The sequence below is a fragment of the Cetorhinus maximus genome, chromosome 17 (genome assembly GCF_964194155.1).
Source record: "Cetorhinus maximus chromosome 17, sCetMax3.hap1.1, whole genome shotgun sequence".
Classification (NCBI taxonomy): domain Eukaryota; kingdom Metazoa; phylum Chordata; class Chondrichthyes; order Lamniformes; family Cetorhinidae; genus Cetorhinus; species Cetorhinus maximus.
Window position 1 is genome coordinate 20,421,693 of NC_135895.1, and position 4,991 is coordinate 20,426,683.

Sequence of the window (4,991 nt, forward strand, 5' to 3'; positions counted from 1 at the left end):
TGGCAAGTTTCCTTTCTTGAACTGCTGCAGCCCATGTGGTGTAGGTACATCCAAAGTGCTGTTAGAAAGGGAGTTCCAGGATTTTGACCCAGCGACAGTGAAGAAACGGCGATATAGTTCCAAATCAAAATGGGTATGTCTTGGAGGGAAATTTGCAAGTGGTGGTGTTCCCATACGTCTGTGCACTTGTCCTTCTAGATGGTAGAGTGCTGTCAATTGATGCTTGGCAAGTTGCTGCAATGCATCATGTAGATGGTACACACTGCTGCCACTGTGCTCTGGTGGTGGAGGAAGCGAAATGTGCTGCCAATCAAGCGGGCTGCTTTGTCCTGGATGATGTCAAGCTTCTTGAGTATTGTTGGAGCTGTACTCATCCAGGCAAGCGGAGAGTATCCCATCATACTTCTGACTTGTGCTTAGTAGATGGCGGACAGTCTTTGGGGAATCGTGAGTTACTCGTCACAGGATTCCTGCTCTGACCTGCTCTTGTAGCCACAGTATTTATATGGCTGGTCCAGTTCAGTTTCTGGTCAATGGTAACCCCCAGAATGTTGATAGTGGGGCATTCAGTGATGGTAATGCCATTGAATGTCAAAAGGAGATGGTTAACTTCTGTCATTGGTGATGGTCATTGCTTGACACTTGTGTGGTATGAATATTACTTGCCACTTATCAAGACCACGTTGTCCAGGTCTTGCTGCATTTGGACATGGACTGCTTCAGTATCTGAGGAGTTGTGAATGGTGCTGAACATTGCGCAATCATCAGCGGACATCCCCTCTTCTGACCTTATGATGGAAGGAAAGTCATTGATGGAGCAGCTGAAGATGGTTGGGCCAAGGACACTACCCTGAGGAACTCCTGCAGTGATGTCCTGGAACTGAGATGATTGACCTCCAATTACCATAAACATTTTCCTTTTTGCTAGGTATGCCTCCAACCAGTGGAGAGTTTTCCATTTGCCAGGCCTCCTTGATGCCAGTCAGTCAAATCCTGCCTTGTTGTCAAGGCCAGTCACTCTCACCTCAAGTTCAGCTCTTTTGTCCATGTTTGGACCAAGACTGTAACAAAGTCAGGAGCCAACTGTCACTGGCAAAACCTGAACTGAACCCCAGTGAGCAGGTTATTGCTGAGCAAGTGCTGAGTTGATAGCACTGTCAATGACACCTTTCATCACTTTGCTGATGATTGAGAGCTGATATAAGACCATAAGACATAGGAGCAGAAATTAGGCCATTCGGCCCATCGAGTCTGCTCCGCCATTCAATCATGGCTGATAAGTTTCTCAACCCCATTCTCCCGCCTTCTCCCTGTAACCTTTGATCCCCTTACCAATCAAGAACCTATCTATCTTAGTCTTAAATACACTCAGTGACCTGGTCTCCCCAGCCTTCTGTAGCAATGAATTCCATAGATTCACCACTCCCTGGCTAAAGGAGTTTCTCCTCATCTCCGTTCTAAAAGGTCTTCCCTTTACTCTGAGGCTGTGCCCTCAGGTCCTAGTCTCTCCTACTAATGGAGAGATCTTCCCCCACGTCCACTCTATCCAGGCCTTTCAGTATTCTGTAAGTTTCAATCAGATCCCCCCTCATCCTTCTAAACTCCACTGAATATAGACCCAGAGTCCTCAAACGTTTCTCATATGTTAAGCCTTTCATTCCTGGGATCATTCTTGTGAACCTCCTCTGGACCCTCTCCAGGGCCAGAACATCCTTCCTGAGATACGGGGCCTAAAATTGCTCACAATATTCTAAATGTGGTTTGGCCAGAGCCTTATAAAGCCTCAGCAGCACACCCCTGCTTTTATATTCTAGTCCTCTCGAAATAAATGCCAACATTGCATTTGCCTTCCTAACTACCGACTCAACCTGCAAGTTAACCTTAAGAGAATCCTGGACTAGGACTCCCAAGTTCCTTTGCACTCCAGATTTCTGAATTCTCTCCCCATTTAGAAAATAGTCTATGCCTCTATTCTTCCTACCAAAGTGCATGACCTCACACTTCTCCACGTTGTATTCCATCTGCCACTTCTTTGCCCATTCTCCTAACCTCTCCAAATCCTTCTGCAGCCTCCCTGCCTCCTCAATACTACCTGTCTCTCTACCTATCTTTGTATCATCTGCAAACTTAGCCAGGATGCCCTCAGTTCCTTCATCTAGATCATTAATGTATAAAGTGAAAAGTTGTGGTCCCAACACTGACCCCTGCGGAACTCCACTAGTCACCGGCCACCATCCTGAGAAGGACCCCCTTATCCCCACTCTCTGCCTCCTGCCAGACAGCCAATCTTCTATCCTTGCTAGTACCTTGCCTCTAACACCATGTGCTCTTATCTTACTGAGCAGCCTCCTGTGCGGCACCTTGTCAAAGGCCTTCTGGAAGTCCAAGTAGATAACATCCATTGGCTCTCCTTTGTCTAACCTACTCGTTACCTCCTCAAAGAATTCTAACAGATTTGTCAGGCATGACCTCCCCTTGATGAAACCATGCTGACTTTGCCCGATTTTACCATGCACCAAGTATTCTGAAATCTCATCCTTAATAATGGACTCTAAAATCTTACCAACAACCGAGGTCAGGCTAATCGGCCTGTAATTTCCCGTCTTTTGCCTCACTCCCTTCTTAAACAGAGGGGTTACATTAGCGATTTTCCAGTCCTCTGGGACCCTCCCTGACTCCAGTGATTCCTGAAAGATCACCACTAATGCCTCCACTATCTCTTCAGCTATCTCCTTCAGAACTCTGGGGTGTAATCCATCTGGCCCAGGTGATTTATCCACCTTCAGACCTTTCAGTTGGTCTCCTTGGTAATGGCCACCATACTCACCTCTGCCCCCCGACTCTTTTGAACTTTGCGGATGTCACTCATGTGTTCCACTGTGAAGACTGACGCAAAGTACCTATTCAATTCCTCCGTCATTTCTTTGTTCCCCACTACTTCTCCAGCGTCATTTTCCAGTGGCCCAATGTCCACTTTTGCCTCTCTCTTATCCTTTATATATCTAAAAAAACTCTTGCAATCTTCTTTTATATTACTGGCTAGTTTACCCTCATATTTAATCTTCTCCCTCCTTATTTCTTTTTTAGCTGTCCTCTGTTGGTCTTTGTAGGCTTCCCAATCCCCTGGTTTCCCACTGCTCTTCGCCGCATTGTATGCTTTCTCTTTAGCTTTTATGCTGTCCCTGATTTCCCTTGTCAGCCATGGTTGCCTCATCATCCCTTTAGTACGCTTCTTCTTCCTAGGGATGAATTTTTGCTGTGTCTCCCAAATTACTCCCAGAAACTCCTGCCATTGCTGTTCCACTGTCTTTCCTGCTAGGCTCATCTCCCAGTCAATTCTGGCCAGCTCCTCCCTCATGTCTCTGTAGTTGCCTTTATTCAACTGTAATACCGTTACATCTGATTCCAGCTTTTTCCTCTCAAATTGCAGGGTAAATTCTATCATATTATGGTCAATTCCTCCTAAGGGTTCCTTCACCTTAAGCTCCCTTATCAAATCTGCCTCATTACACATCACTAAATCTAGAATTGCCTGTTCCCTAGTGGGCTCCACCACAAGCTGCTCCAAAAAGCCATCTCATAGACATTCCACAAATTCCTTTTCTTGGAATCCACTACCAATCTGATTTTCCCAGTCTACCTGCATATTGAAATCCCCCATGATCACTGTAACCTTGCCTTTCTTACACACCTTTTCTATCTCCTGGTGTATCTTGTGCCTCACATCCTGACTACTGTTCGGAGGCCTGTACATAACTCCCATTATGGTTTTTTCACCTTTGCTGTTCCTCAACTCTACCCACACAGATTCTACATCATCTGACCCTACGTCATTTCTTGCTATCGATTTAATTTCATTTCTTACTAACAAAGCAACACCACCCCCTCTGCCAATCTGCCTATCTTTTCGATAGGATGTATATCCTTGGATATTTAGCTCCCAGTCCTGATCCCCTTGTAGCCATGTCTCCGTAATGCCCACCACATCATACCTGCCAATTTCAATCTGCGCCACAAGCTCATTTACCTTATTTCGTATAATGCGTGCATTCAGATACAACACCTTCAGTCCTGTATTTCCCGTTCCCTTTCTCATTGTCGTCCCTTTATCTGATGTGCTTGAAGTTAGATTCCTAGCCCTTTCCAAACACTCTGTCCTATTTTGTGTTCTGGAGACTTTAATAGCCTCACCTGGGCTCTCCTTTATTTTCAGTTTTTTCTTCATAATTTTCCATGGAAGTTGAATCCACCCCCCCACACGCTAACCTGCTGCTTTGTTTCCCATTAGTCATACTTCTTGGAGTTTTACAGTTGAATTGCTGGGTTGAATTTATTCTGCTTTTTGTGGACCAGTTGGGAGCAGGCGTGGGCGGGCGTGGAGCCAATCACTGCCCGCGATCAGCTGTGCGCCGCCATTTTACATGGGCGGGCTTATTAAGGCCCGCCCAGCGTGACGCGCCCCCCGGTAGCGCTTAATGCTACCTGTGCGGGCAGGGGTGGGGGGGGATGTGGAGAGAAAGGAGAGAGAGAGAGAGAGAGAGAGAGAAAGAGAAAGAGTCGGGGCCTGAGGTCTTTTGCGCACAGGTTGGGCGGGCAGCCCTGTCAATTATTTAAATTACTCTCCCAATGGCCTTCACAGGCCTTTGACAATTCAGTGGGTGTGCAGCCACCTCCGGCACGTGCCTTCCAAATGGAATGACACGCGGTGACGTTGGGACGCACGCCTGATGTCACCATGCATCCTTTTACGCTTCGGTGTGCAGGGCCCTCCCATGTGAAAATCCTCCCCCAGGTTTTTTATGGAATTCAAATTTCATCATCTGCCATGGTGGGATTTGAACCCGGGTTCTCAGAGCACTTCCCTGGTTTGCTAGTCCAGTGACAACACTACTATGTCACCGCCTCCCCCCAACATAGCACGTGGTTCAATGGATCACAAGAAAAATCATTGCAAGACTTTCTACATAATAATAATAGAATACACAACTTAA